Source organism: Pinus tabuliformis, chromosome 2_2 (assembly GCF_031772625.1).
Source record: "Pinus tabuliformis cultivar Carrire ecotype Pingquan chromosome 2_2, CPIR1, whole genome shotgun sequence".
Lineage (NCBI taxonomy): Eukaryota > Viridiplantae > Streptophyta > Pinopsida > Pinales > Pinaceae > Pinus > Pinus tabuliformis.
In genome coordinates, this window is record NC_142300.1 from 562,906,444 (window position 1) to 562,921,055 (window position 14,612).

Genomic DNA, 14,612 nt, shown 5'->3' on the forward strand with positions numbered 1-14,612 from the left:
CTCGTCGCACCATGCGGGTGCGCCCCAACTCGCTGGTTACCACCCAGCTCGTCGCTTGCCCGTCCGTCGTGTGCCCACCACCAAACGAACCATAACTCATGGGCGTTACACTGATGGCTTGGAGGTCGCCATTAAGAGATTCAAAGAAGATACGAGCATGGAGTCATTGCACGGTAATCTAATCGGTGAATTACGGGTATTGGCCATGACACGACATTGAAATCTAGTTGGATTGTTGGGTTAATGAAACAAGCCTGGAATGGTTTCACTGGTTATGGAGATGATGCCGAATGGAACCTTGACGAGGAAAATACAGGAGAAAATTCTGGATTGGGAATCTGTGGTGAGTATTGCAGTGGGAGTGGTGAATAGAGCTTTATCGTCAATGAAGAGGGTTTAGAACATATTCTTCATTGTGATCTCAAACCCTCCAACATCTTGCTTGATTTCAGCCTCAAACCTGCAATTGCTGATTTTGGGCTCTCAAGAATTTTGAGATATGTCGACATGAGTGACATGTTGAGTACCTCCAACGTTTGGGGTTCCATTGGTTACATGGCACCAGGTACAATCTAGATAATTGGCCCTCTTGCGTTTGCATATTTTATTAATTTTTATTATGGAAGTTTGGTTCTGCATGTGCTTGGCTTTGTGTGTTACAGAGTATGCAGCTGGTTTGAAAATCACCTCTAAGGTTGAGGTATACAACTATGGTATCATCCTTCTGGAAATGGTGAGAGGTAGAAGCCCAAAATGTGAGATGTTTTAGACTGAAGAACGACACTTGGACAGTGGGTGGTGGATGCCTTTGGATACTAATATATAAAGGAAAAGTATGAGAAAATATATAATTGAGAGATTTGAATCTTAGTGAATATAATATTTTGTTAGCCAAAATAATATTATGTTAATGTTGGGAAGAATATAAGTGGGAGATTTGTATATCAATTAGAAACGTCTCTTCTTTATTATTTAAGTAAAACTTGTTTTAAGGTGGTTATTTTTATGTTAATAATTTGGTGGTTATTTTTATGTTAATAATTTGCACTTATTTGATATTATTTGTATAATATTGTCAAAATAATAGTTATGTATATGTTATTAAAGTATGATTACAAACTTATAATGGTGTTTTTTCATAATATGTTAGTGACAATTAAAATCTAAAAAGATAGTTTATTCTTTAATTTAGAGAGATATTGAAAATTTTATATATAAAAAAGGGATAAATCTAAACTATTAAATAACCTTTTTATATATATAATTCTTATTTTATTAAAATTTGTATAAATATAATATAAATATTAAGCTTTTTTAATAATAATATTTTATTTTTATGAAAAGTACTGATATATTTTTATTGACTTAATGTTTTAGTATTTAAATGATGAAATTTTATATATGTGTGTGTGTGTGTGTGCGCGCGCGCTAAATTTATGTGGTGTTTGCCGTGTCTATGCATATTTTAAAGTTATGTCATACTTTTGATGCATTGTTTAAAATGAAAATAGTTGTATTTTTCTAATATGTAGAAATGTATGTGTAATATTCTAGCATGTAATTTATTCTTCTTTCTTAACTTTAAAATTTTAATGGAAAAATGTTAAATGATTGTATTTTTCTTTAATGGTATATGTTATTAAAAAACGATAATATTCTATCTTTCTTAGTGTAATATATTTTTTTTTTATATGGTCGAGATGGACGATATTTGACCATGGAATTTGTCGTGGTATCTGCCCATCATATTTACATTCATTTTTTGGGGAAAATAATAAAATAAAGGCTTCTAGAGAGTCCATCAAGCCTATAAAATGGGAGAGGAGCAAGGAATTTGGGCATCTTGAGTTTTTCTATCCTATTGAGCTTTTGTTAAGAACTTAGCGTAGTCAGATCTAGTTTGATCCTTGGGACAAAACTATCGCGGTGTAATTTGTTTGGTAGACCCATCCAAGGTCCACAAGTGTGCTTCAATTGGTTGATTCATTTGATGAGTAGTCGTACATGCCATTGGTTGAGGCTTCAATATGACTTGTATGGGCATGTACCTTTGTTTTCAGTTATTTTTTCTTTTTTATTTTTTATGGAAGCTTGGCAGAACTTTATTTTGTATTAATCATATATAAGGCAGGTTACAAAATTATGTCCAGTGCCCTCAACCTAATTGAAGGAAACCAGGTATGTTGGTCACCGATCAGCATCTTATGTCATCCAAAACTTAAATAGTTTGAGCATGTTCATCCAGGCTAAATAAACTATTATGTCTACTATAAGTTTAAACATACTACTATCAAAGTAAATTCTATCTGATGAGATCATTGTAACAAAATAATAAAAGATTCATTACTTCCTAACTTCTCAACATTTAGTCGTCTGACAATTCTATGGGAGTTGGGTCCTTGGCACCCGATACTGGCATTTCGTTCTGCAGCAAGCTTTGAATTTGTTTTTCCATTCAGCCTAAGTGGACATTCTAGTGGTTTGCTGCACCTGCACTACTTCGATCTCCCTCTGAATATCCTTTAAGCTAGGCCCCTCTTGTTGGGTTTGCGGCAGATCCTCCAAATTCCTGGTTGTTGTTATTGCTTTTTCCAGTAGGTTCTTCATAACCCAGTAGAGTTGGATTGTCTGTTTGAAGAGAGTATGACTACCTCAAGTGTGTCTTAGGTCTAAGAACATGGGTTCCCAATCCTCCGCTTGGAGCGGCTCTACCGTAGCCTTGGCATTCAATTTCGCCTCCCATGATGAAATTAGGGACTTGACTTATGCTAGAGTTCCCCCACTGTATGCATGCGTAAGTTTTTTCATATTTTCCTCCCCTGTTTTCCTACCCCACTTCGATTGGGTCTCACTAGTACAAAATGGCTAATTACTTACTAAAAAAATGACTAAAATTTGCATATAATTGACCATTTTTCAGTCGATGACCAGTAGTAGTTAATTTACAGTATCTTATAATGCGACCAACTTTTAGTCATTTTTAGCTTAGTCATTAATTAGTTGTCTCAATTTAATCATCTAGTAGTATATTTAGTCATTAATTTAGTCATTGATTTAGTCATTAATTGCCACAATTAATGACCAAATATACAACAAAATATATTACTATATGATCACCCGAGAAAACCAATTAATGACCAAAGAAATATGACCAAATGTTAGTCGTGTTATAAGATACTGTAAATTAGCTACTAATAATCATATATATGCAAATTTTAGTCATCGTTTGAAACCAATTAATGACCAGAGAAATATGACTAACTTTTGGTCGTGTTATAAGATACTGTAAATTTTCCACTAATAGTCGTATATATGCAAAATTTAGTCATCATTTGTAATCACAAATTTATCATTTGCAGTAGTCATTTATCTTTTTTTGGTAATTTCATATTTATTATATAAATGACTAATTTAGTAGTTTATATTCATTTCATTTACTTTCATTAATAATCATTATAAATGATTAATTTAGTCGTATATTCAGTTTATTTGTGTTCATCATTAATCAATATAGCCTACTAATTTAATAGTTTAGATTGATTTTATGTGTTCATGATTAATCAACATAAATTAATTAGTATGATTTTGCAACTAAATTTAAAAAATGTCATACAATGTGCATGTTTATCTAATATGAAAACGCAAAGTTGCATATGTTAATTACAATACTAAACAATATCAAGTGCACCTATAAATAATTGCAACCACATAAATTATATTATATGAAATGTTAAGGTATTACAATATGAGGTTCCAACTTAATATTGGTTGGACTACAATTTACACATGAAATGATGTTTCATCACTTCAAAACATTATCATTGTGCTACCAAGGCATTGCAGGTGAATTCACCAACTTTGAAGACTTGACCATCAGTGTCTATGTGTGTTTCTTATGTTGGATATTGACTCTAAGGGTATCTCTTGTCTCTCTCTTTTTTCATTTGTCGCTCCAGTGTTATTGCTCTCGACCTCTTTCTTCAATTCCTGCTTCTTACCATCAATATTGAGTTCCTTTTCTAAAAACAAAAGAATATACAATGCAGAGTGTAAGACATTAAATACAATGAACACTAGAATATAAACTAAAGTAGACTATAAAGATTTTATATGACATATACCTCAACATCAACAATGTCAAAGCCATTTTTCCCCATACAAGCAAGAAACTCGAACAAATTTTCTTCAATTGGGCGATAGTGGCCACTATAATGTGGCTAGATGACCTGTATAAAAAAAGAAAATAAAATGTCACCATATAAAATAATACTTTAGTAAATTAGTATTCAACCTTCAAGGAAAGCTTAGGCACAATCATGCCAACTAAGTTACATGCTAAAAATCTCAAGCTGTAGATAACTTGTGAAAACAAATAATCTGAGGTGTGATGTTTAATTCTTGTCATTCTATTCACAATATTTCATTTTCTAATGCATGAACTTGGTCAAGTATATAAACAACATGTGCTCAAATAACAAGACGAAAGTAAACTTTTTTTTATAGTCATGAATTGTTTTAAACACAAAATAGCTATAAGGATTCCAATCAATATCATGTAATGCTAATTTCATCTTCAACCTTTGGTTGTTATTTAAGTGGACATGATACAAAGTATTCTCTATGTCATAGTTAAAGGACAAAACAAAATGAAAAGAAACATTCAAAATACAATCAAACAATAAAGAGAGGATATCATGGAATGGAGATTGCAATTATAAAAAATATGTTTACCTGTCCACCGATGTCTTGTTTGGCATTCCTAAAACATTTGCTTGCCCAAAATAACCATGAGGTGAAAGAATCACAACATTAAAAACCATAGGAATCCCTACTAGAAACATTTCCAAAGTCGATGGCTCAAGTGCTTGAAGGATCTCTAACAGCAAATGAATCATATCCAAGACATGCTCTGCATTGTCTCCCCATCCTTTTTCCAATCACATTTCCTATAACCTACCCACAACAAAGTCAAGTAACAATCAAATGAAGGCATTAACATTTGTTTTTATCTTTTATATCTATAAAATTTGAATCTGATTTGTTTCAAGAACATATTAATTCATATTTAAATTCTTCCTGACATATGAGAAGGTATCAATCAAGCATGACATCAAAAAAATCAACCTCAATGAGGTCCTCAAACAATTTCTACAATATCAATATTTTTCTTGCTATGATATCTTGGGTAGAAAAAAAGAAAATATCTGCAAAAGAAAAATCCATATATTGCTTATGTTCAAACTCTGTATATGGTGTATTCTTAGACAACCTTTTAAGATGTTTCTCCACTTTTACCAAAGTGAGTTGTAGCTTGGTTAAACTCCGTATCCTTTCATTCGGCATCAATTTTTACAAGATAAATGTCACACATTATTCTTTCCCATTTCTCAACATGCTACATATGATAAATTGAAAGTTACCTAAAACCAATAGCAAACCCTTTTCTAACCAAAACAAACAAACAAACAGTGCCTCTAATAAAACTTCATTCTAATATCAGCAGTTGAAAAGAGAGTGGACCATTTTTCTTGCTTGACTTTACCTGTTTTTGTTATGAAAGTGTTTGAGCTTCAAAAACTGACAAATGTGAGGGAACTTGTAAATGTGAAAAAATTTATGTCGACCTTTGTAGACTTCTTCAAAATGATGTGAATGATGCCATTTTAGGATGTGGTAAATGTCATAATAAGAAATGGCCACATTGGATGTAGAGATTAAATATAAAAACTTGTGGACATGGCATGTATTCTAATAAATTACATTGCAATGACTACCATGGGCCTCCACAGGTTACAGGTCCTTAATATGTTAGTCTTGATGATGAAAGAGAGATGGCAATGATAAGTATGGGTGGTCCTAGTTTGTATAGTGGATATCTTCCAACCAATATCGTCATCTTAATGAACCTAGGTTCTGACATGGTAAACCTGGATCTGGTCCTCATCTAGTTTCATTCCATCTTACCTTTTCAAGACTCAAGAGGACATAATGGTGCTTCATCTTATAATAGGGTTTCTTATGAGGTTATAGATAAAGCTTATCTAAAGCAAATGGAGTTTTGGGCTCCAGGAGATATGGATCATTTAAATGATAACAATCATATGTTTTCTTCCCAAGATTCAAATGTAGGGATACATTTTGCCGATTTTACCTGTCCACCAGTGTTTTGTCTAGCATTCCTAAGACATTTTCTTGCCCAAAATAACCATGAGGTCACAACATTAAAAACCATAGGAATCCCTACTAGAAACATTTCCAAAGTCTATGGCTCAAATGCCTTGGCCCCTCTTGTATTGGCAAACCATATAATGTAAAAAGTGAACTGCCATAAGCTATTTTGTCTAGCAAATCCTTCATAGTTGAATTTGGAGGTAGTTCTTGCACATTCATCTATTTAACAACAGTAAGAAATCCTTTATTCATGAAATTCATATGATGGTAGAAATTTCAAAAATCATACACAAAAATTGTGTAAAAGGTTAGAAAATGAATTTCAAAACAAGCAAATTGCAAAGAAACTACATCATAATGCGGTGTTTTTAAGAATAGAATACCCACTTTATCATCTTCCAACATAATTACAAGGATACTATCATTTGTGCCACATGGTGGGCTGTAGAATTTATCCATATGTGGGCAACAATCTTTATGGGAAGTGATAATAACACCCATAAATCCATTTGGTGCATTGGATTCTAGGTGAGGAAATCATAGCATGGTAGTAGTTTCATATTTTCAAAACAACCAACACGTTGAGCATTGAAAAGAATATTAATAACAAGCAAAAGTGTCGTATGACCAATGGCATAAACACTGCTAAATCCCATTGTTCTAAAGCTTTAAGAAGTCAATCCATCATCTTATGAAAAAAATATTATTACATCTTTCACAAATGGTTGTCTCAAGATAAATGAGCAAATATTGTTGTACGTATAGTGTGCACCACCCTTTCCATGACATCAAAGGCAATTCAATAAGCTTTAACTACCGATTCACCTGTAATAAGAGGAAAAACTTAAGGAATACCCCTGCTTACACAAATGGCCATTGTGGACTCCCACACAATAGAGTAAGTGGGAAGCATGGGGTTATAGTTGAGGCCTGAGTGTCACTAGTTAAGAAAACACACTACAACAATACTAATACCTTTCATTAGCATGGCCACATTAAATTTTTCCCTGGTTGGCTCTACCTTCAACGTGAGCAAAGATGTTCACTTCATGGCACAAAAAATACGAAAAAATTCTAAAACACACCTCTTCGACCATGCCTAAATTCATATGTCTGCAAATGAGGTTGGATAGAAACATAATTATCATCCATCAAGAAAACAATATGTCAAAAAAGTAGTAGCCAAATTTTAGGGATGTTGATGGAAACAATACATGCTAATGGAATGAAGAGGAAGAATATCCAGATACTAGAGTAGAAGGAAAAGAGTTGGATCAAAGATATATTTCCAAGAGGGATGGCACATCCAAAATGTATCCTCGAGAAACCCAGATCAGTGGAGATGTGGAAAATTTGAATGGATGAGGATGAATCCCAAAAATGACAGATCTCAGAAAAATTACTCTTTCTCAACATCTTGGGGGGAATAGAAATAGTTGTGGGTGGGGTCTAGGGAGGCATCAAATAATTGATCAACTGGTCATCATAGAATATTCTTCTCTTATTATGAGATACATGCCAAATTTATCCAATCCAGTGGTTCTTAATCATGCAAGAACAATCTCAAGAATCAAACGATAGGAAAAAAAGGTTTGATTTCATTGATTTCTACGATGTGGTAAGAGGACTAAACCAGAAGGTAGATCACTCAACAAATGCAACATCTTTCCTACAATCCAGAAAACTAGTTACAAATGGAAGGAACATCACTCCTGATTGGCCCTATACCATGAGCTCTAATTATGATTTATTCAAAGTTTAATGTGCAAGACAAAAAATTAATATCACAGTTCATATGTCAATACAAGAAGATGCCTGCAAGCTTGTGGCAAGGAAGAGCATCAATATTCTTGTATACAAAAGGGTGTGACCATCAAATACTGGAGAGGATTATTTTTAACATACTAGTTAGATCCATAATGGAAAATGTAGATGGAATTGACCTATTGAATCGGTTTTTGTATTCTCATTTCTAAATATTCTACAACTCTTCCTATTGGACAGTATATGGAAGGAAGTATGTCAGATCCTTATCCTTCCTTCTCTACTGATTGGTGTCAAAAATCAATAAAGTATATTCATAGGGCAATGACTGCTCTGTATTTTAATGGATGGAAGATAAATCATAAGAAATAAGGCAACTCATCAAGATTCACTCCTCCAACTTCAGAATGACAAGCCAATTGATCTTACAAGAGGAAACTTAGTGCTCCATACACTGAGATGTTAGAAATAGTAAAATTACAAAAATATCAAAATTCTCAACTATAGACAAATTGTACAAGGTCTCAGTGTTCTGTTCAACCATGAAGAAATATCTGTTATGGGAATTTTATGACAAAATATTTCACCTTAGTGTAAAGCATTTCACTGTTAAATTTCCACAACCTTGGGTCTAGGTTAGAGTCTTAAAATCATTGGCGCTACAAAACCAAGAATCTCAACCATAAACTACTTTTCACAATGGAAATATAAAGCAGTAAATCACATACGCACAAAACATAGACAACTTTTTAATTTTTCAACCCAACTTTGTTATATTAACAACATCTAATACAACAATTTAGGGCTCCTGTACCAGGGATAATGGCCCTCATACATCCACTAGTACAAGAAAAGATACTATGACCATTTGGCTGTCGCAGTCTGCCTCAACTCCTCTCAGTCATACCCTATACCTGCCAAGTCCTTCGGCTCCCGATCTGCAACTCCTGCCTCTCTCAATGCTCTAAGTCCATCTGGCCACTGAACCTTGACTATCCAATCTACTCTCTATTGGTGCCTTCGTCCATCAAGGCCACAACACATCAAGATTACTGTCGAGTTTTTCACAACTCCACTTGTGAACAACTCTCAACTTCCCACTCTTGCTCCTCAGCTACTCAGGGATTTCAACCCACTATGGTCTTCCTGCGTTGCATCGATGAAGACCAACATAAAGCACGGAGGGCTGCCACCTATCACCGCAAGATTTCCATCTCCCATAATGAACACGGGCTAGGAGCACTGCCCATCATCTGCTGTAAAAGTCCTTCCCCACACACAAGTCTCGGGATCCACAACTGCTCCTCTGGTTCATCAACCCTTGAGCTCTACAACTGCCTCTCTCGCAACTACCTTTGTCCATCAAGGTGTTTCTCACCGAGATCTAAGGTTGCATAAGGATGAGGCTGAATAACCTTGGAAAAACAAGGATGTGCCATGGGTTTGCTTCATAGATGAAATGACTTGAAATGGATTGTTAAAAATTTAGAACAATGGATTAGTCTTTGGTGTCACAAATGGCTCTCTCATAGAGGTAGGTTGGTTTTTTCAATAACATTCTAGAAACTATCCTTATTTTTTAACACTCTTTCCTCAATCCCAAAGAGTGTGGTAGAAAAAATATCAGAAACTGTTGTAACAATTTCCTCTAGAAAGGGTGCTTAAACTTTAAGAGGTATCATTGGGATGGCTAGGAAAATATAACAAAACCTAAGGCTAGGGGAGATTGGGGATTGAAGGATATTTTACCTTTGGGTGTTCATTAATGGCTAAATCTATTCATTTCCTCTAAAATACTTTGGAAAAAATTCTTGTGCAAAATTATATTTCTCTTGGTTCAATTATTGAATGGATCCACTAGGAGCTAAAATGATTTTATAGAGGTTCTAATCATTGGAAATCTTTTTCATTAGTGTTCCCTCTTCTGAAGAAATTTCTAGCCTAGAGGGTTGGGAATGGTTCAAAATTAGCTTGGGAAAAGATACTATTATGTGTTATAGTCAATAAATACTTTTGTTAGATAACCTGCTTTGTCACTTACATGAATCCAATTATTTCATGTTAAATCAAATCAACAAACTAAAGTATACAAGTTGATAGTCACAAGGGTGGCTCTTCGCTAAATATCAGGCCTGATTGGGGATTTTATTCATACTTTGCATACATTTATATTTGAGTTAGAAATGGATTGGTTTATATTAACACAAGACTACGATTCTTTAATCTAGAGTTTGAATGAAGTTGGAGGGGTTTTCACAATAGAGTTAAGATTTAAATTTAGAAGTAAATGCTAAGTGGTGTTGGTCCAATCTATAGAAGAAAATTTCACTAGCTAAAACAAAAATATTGATGTGGCATACTCTTATGGGTAAAATCCTTACTTTCAGTCAATTTCTTAAAGTGGAAATAAGGCATGGAATATGTCTCCTTAGTAGATCTAGAGAGGAAACTAGTAAGAAATTATTTATCCATTGTTTTTACTCCATTCAAGTCTTAGTAAAATATGTGCTACAAAAATTTTGTTTATTGGTTGTCTGTAGCTAATATCCCTATTTCTATTATAAATAATCTCAGGAAAAAACTGTTCAACTTCCTATGGAGGAATGGTAAAATAGTAATAAATGTATTCACCTAGCCTGTTGGGACTCCATGTCTAAACCAAAAGTCTTCGTGGGTGGGTTTTTAAAAATCTACATTAGTTTGGTAAAGCTTTGGCTGTAAAAATTATGTGGAGAGGCCTATTTGGTGTGGGACTTTGGGGCCAATTTTTGAAGGAAAAGCATCTAAAAAGAGTGTTGGTGATGGAAGTTCTTGGAGGAGAAGCAAACAAACTTGTCAAGAGGGGATCCATTGTTTGGAAGGCCCTTATTGACTCTCTCCCATTCCTTTTTAATTGGCTTTCCTGGAAAGTTGGGGATGGTAAGAAAGTGAGCTTAGGAAAGGACCCTTTTATAGGTGGTTCTTGTGTCTTCAAATTATCTTCTGATCTGATCCAATGCCTAAATGAAAAATGCCTCTTCTCCCTCCATAATGCTAAAGAATGGTCTTTGCTCTATCTTCTAAGAACTACTAGTTGATTTATGCTAAGTTGGGACTGGATGGTTCTTTGGCAAAGGAGTGGAACTCTTTCATGAAGGAGATAAATTATCAATGGGGTCTATTTAAGTAACTCCAAGGACTTCCAACTCTGGAACTGTATTCCTCCTCAGGTAAGGAAACATTTGGTCTTGGTTAATATGGGGCAATAGCCCATTTTGCAATGGTCCAAGATTCCAATTGGTGGAACAAATTTATTTGGAAATGGAATATTCCCAACAACCTAAAATGATTCACCTTGCTTGTTCTTCAAGACAAAGTTCCAACCTAGTTGAACCTGCAAAAAAGATGCCTCACTAGGCCAAACTGTTTTTTCCTATGAAAATAGTTCGATGAATTTGTTGATCATCTTTTTATTTTTTGTCCTAATGCTAAGAAAATTTGGCATGCAGTTCTTCTGGTTTTGAGAATTATGGAGAATATGGATCAGATCTCCTTTGAGGTCCTTCTTTTTCACTAGGGGGAGAAGTATAAAACATTTTGCACTCTTCTTATTAACTCCCACTAAAGAAAAATTTACAAAGTTGCGTCAACCAAAATTAGGATTTCCCAAGAAACAGAATATGGAAACTGATGTGAATCATGTAAATGGTATTGGCTTAGATTTTGAACAAGATATTCTTGTGGTAAAGAATACCTATGATGTCATTAAGCTAAAATAGAATCTACAGATAAAGAAAAACCTCCATAGTGGAAATAATGAGGAAGGTCAAAATATGACTTTGGTCAAGCGTGTCTCAAAACTTGAGAAGAAGAAATTAGCAACAACAACATTGTCCAATGAAACCTTTACTGGTCTGCAATGAAGGAAACAACACAATTCTATGAAGGATGCCTTAGTGTTTTTTAGCGAAGGTTGGTGTGGCCTTTGTAAATCTGACTTGTTTGTTTATAAATTACACCATTGTTTTGAACACTGCAAAAATTCAACATATGTTGAAAGAAAATTTGCAGTGGATGAGGGTGATCATTTGAAGTATGAACCAACCAACAGATCTCCTTCAGTTTTCCAAAGAGATTGTACCTTGAATAATTGCATTCCACTCTTGAAATATTCAAATCAATAGCAAAGGGAGCTATATCTAGCATTACTATTATTCCTAGTTGAAAGGGTAGATGACCCTATTGCTAGTGAAGGGGACATCACAGTTGAATTTTTAGCTTTATATGGAAGTGTTTCTAATTGTCTTCACGACCTAGGAGGTGTTCTTTGGAATGAGATGCAGCAGAGTAGAGGAAGCCTTAATACATATGCACCCTAGACATTGTCTTCTATTCCCATTCAAATTGAAGCTCCTCTCCACATGCATAGAAAAGGCCCTGAGAAATTGTTGTATGTATGTGGACAATATGGAATCAATCAATTTCAAGAGGAGAATAACAAAAAGCTTAGTTTGCAGAAGGAACCCCAAAAGCCCACTATTGAATCAGTACTCATGGCCTCTGAAATGTTCCATGGTGTATATCCCTTCGAGAATTCCATTATCATAAAGGCAAACTTTTATGAGGACTTTCAAGACAAGCCTCTTCCATTAGGTGATCTACCTAAAACACATATGCAACTAGAATCACTTTTAAGACCCACACTTATCTGACTCGACAGGCCAATTATTTTTAAAGATAATCCTTTCCTGAGTTTGACATGTGTTTCTAATCTTGAAGGCTTTCTTGAAGTACTTTCAGGTAATGAATCTAGTGGGGGACTACAGCAAGAGGAGCCTATGAAAGCAGTGTATTTTTCAGGGGAAATAGCACCCTTTTTAAGAGTGAAAAGAGAAAGGATATGATTTGCATTGTTTTGGCTGATGACACTTGTGAAGAGAATAAGGTCAGAAGGAACAAAGTTGTTAGATAATATCTTAAAATAAGATTAGGGGATGTAGTGCAGGCTCATGAACACTAATATGTTAGGCATGGGAAGCATGTGTATATTCTGCCTATGTATGAACCTGTTATTCTTATGTTACATATAGAGAGTCCATCTAGTAACCTTTAATAGAGACTAGTTATTGTTTCTTTTGTTAGAGACCCAAAATATCTGTTGGCGAGAAAAATTAATAGTGTCCTTACAACTTTACCTGATATGCCTGATATGGCTCCTTGGGAGGCAACTGGTAATAATCACAAGTTAGACGATTGTTTAAAGAAAGACAATGAGAAGATGGGACAAAGTCACCTATGTGCTGCAATGAATCCAAGCATAACAACAATTAAGTGTTGAGTAAGCTCCAACCCAACACATATTGCAACTCCATCGCAGCTCATGTATATGTTAGTGTCATAAAAAAATATGACTATTACAAAACAATCAAACAAAAGGGATATTACATAATTGAAGAATATAGAACTTTACACTAAAGTGGAAACTATAACTAGCTTGAATCAACTACAAAAATCATCTTCCATAAAGGAAGAAGTCCTAAGAAGGCTTGAATTGCCACTTATGGTACCAGACAAAGAAAATGAATAGAAGCTTCTTACTGCATTTAGAATATCTGTGGATGCAAAAGAGGGTACAACTATTGAGGTATCAACAATAGACAGGGTGAAGACAATTTTGGCCCTCACATCTCCATATTCTAAACCTGTTGATTTTAGGAGACCTGGTCATACCTTCCCTCTGAAATACAGAGAAGGGGGAGTCCTACAGAGATCTGGTCATACAGAAGCATCTGCAGATCTTCCAACATTAGCAATATTAAATCCTACTGCAGTGCTTTATCAGATAGTTGATGATGATGGTTCAATGGATCGCTTACCAAGGTTGCAAAAATTTGCAAATGAGCATAATTTACCACTTATATCTATTGCATATCTTGTTAGGTATAGGAAGAAACATGAAAAGTTGGTTGAACTAAGTGCTTTTGTTAGGTTGCCTATAATGTCGAGACCATTTTAGGCATATTGCTACCATTCAAAGTTGGATGGCATGGAACATATTGCCATGGTTAAGAGTAACATGGGTGATGGACTAGATGTATTGGTGAGGGTTCATTTTGAATGTCTCATGGGAGATATCTTTGGGTTGGCTAGGTGTGACTATGAAAACCAACTGGCACGAACTATGCAACAGATTGAGCTAGTTGGGAGAGGAGTGTTGGTTTACTTGTGTGGTCATGAGGATAGTAGTATTGGTTTGGGACACAAAAGGTGAGCTTACAGTATTCACAATGAAAGTCGTGATACTGTTGAGGCTAATGTGGATGTTGTTGGCTGCTTGTTGACTCTTATGAATAACAGTGCTAAGGAATCTAAAAAGAAACCCAACCTTCACATGTTTCTTAGTATATTGAACAAGAGGAGCATCAAATGTTTTTACAAATGCAGGTTCTCTTAGTGATTTTGATATGGCATCCTCCACAACTTCTTGAGATGGCTGGTCATCATATATGAACAAGGTCTTCATGATTATATCAACTAATAGTCTATTGGTAGCTACCAGGAACCCTGTTGTCTATTGGAGTCTACTAGTAGCATAAATATAATGTGGACGTTTCCATGGATGTAGTAGAAATAATTTGGGGACGTTTCCATAGTAGTAGAAATATTATGTAGACTTTTCTATCGATGTAGCACATTAT

At 34.7% G+C, this 14,612-nt stretch overlaps 1 pseudogene; it reads left to right on the forward strand.

Annotated features, from left to right (window-relative positions):
* The first annotated feature begins 243 nt into the window (after window positions 1–243).
* On the forward strand, window positions 244–14,368 carry LOC149193894 (bifunctional riboflavin biosynthesis protein RIBA 1, chloroplastic pseudogene; annotated as a pseudogene).
* Window positions 14,369–14,612: the final 244 nt, after the last annotated feature.